Source organism: Sinocyclocheilus grahami, unplaced genomic scaffold, assembly GCF_001515645.1.
Source record: "Sinocyclocheilus grahami isolate Dianchi unplaced genomic scaffold, SAMN03320097.WGS_v1.1 scaffold444.1, whole genome shotgun sequence".
NCBI classification, from domain to species: domain Eukaryota; kingdom Metazoa; phylum Chordata; class Actinopteri; order Cypriniformes; family Cyprinidae; genus Sinocyclocheilus; species Sinocyclocheilus grahami.
The window spans coordinates 1,057,001-1,058,192 of record NW_015505623.1 but is presented as its reverse complement, the minus strand read 5'-3'; the positions used below and the strand labels follow the sequence as shown (position 1 = coordinate 1,058,192).

Genomic DNA, 1,192 nt, shown 5'->3' with positions numbered 1-1,192 from the left:
GAAGGACCTATCTGAGAGGTAAGACTCAAACCACTGGAGTGCGGTTCCTGAGATGCCCTTTGCCAATAGGGTTGACAGGAGGATCTGGTGGTTAACTGTGTCAAAAGCAGCGGACAGATCCAGCAAGATAAGTATAGAAGATTTGGAATCCGCTCTTGCCAGTCTTAGGTCTTCAACAACTGAGAGCAAGGCAGTCTCGGTTGAATGTCCACTTCTGAAACCAGACTGGTTGCTGTCAAGGAGGTTGTTCTGTGTGAGAAAGGCTGAGACTTGGTTGAACACAGCTCGTTCAAGTGTTTTTGCAATGAAAGGAAGAAGGGAAACTGGTCTGTAGTTCTCTAAAAGAGATGGGTTAAGGGTGGGTTTCTTCAGTAGTGGGGTTATACGAGCCTGTCTAAATGTTGAGGGAAAAACACCAGTGTGAAGGGATATGTTAATGATGTGAGTGAGTGCAGGTACAACTGCAGGAGAAATGGCTGCAGTTGTACCTGCAACTTTTCTCAGTCTTTAAACAATGTACAAATCTGAATCAAAGAGGCACTGTGTCTAAGACTGTCCTCAGGTGCAATGTATAGAGGTGTATAGTGGACAACAACAAGGGGAGCTTAGTCTACAGCTGGGAGATATTATCAACGTCATGCAGAAGACTCCAGATGGTACTGTTGCAACACAACCCTGCCATTCCAAATTAAATATGTCTAAAATCAATGAACATTTTGAGAATTTGCATGTTCATTTTCTACTCTCTGCTCTTTTGTAGGGTTTCTGGAAGGCCGCAGGGTACAGGATGGAGAGCGGGATGCTACAAATGATCTCTTTCACATGAGCTGGTTCTCTGCTGCATGTGTGGTAGAGATCACCAATGAACATGTGCAGAGACGTCACCTTCGTCAGCGGTATCATGTCCTACAGATGCCTGCTGAAACAACGCAGTGGGGGCCTTGAACTACGAACCACAAAATGCTTTAAATGAGAGACTGTCTACATTTGGAGACTTTGCATTTTTTCACTTACTGACTTGAAATAGATTAGTAAATAATTATATGTACAATCTATATATAATTCAACTGAACTACTGCCAGTTGGTCTTTTGGTCTTAGTTTATATGTATATGTATACGTATATATATATATATATATATATATATATATATATATATATATATATATATATATATATATATATATATATA

The 1,192-nt window shown here is 40.4% G+C and overlaps 1 pseudogene; it reads left to right on the top strand.

The window, feature by feature from the left end:
* Positions 1–973, top strand: part of LOC107552252 (ephexin-1-like) — a 5,721-nt pseudogene extending 4,748 nt beyond the window's left edge.
* Positions 974–1,192: the final 219 nt, after the last annotated feature.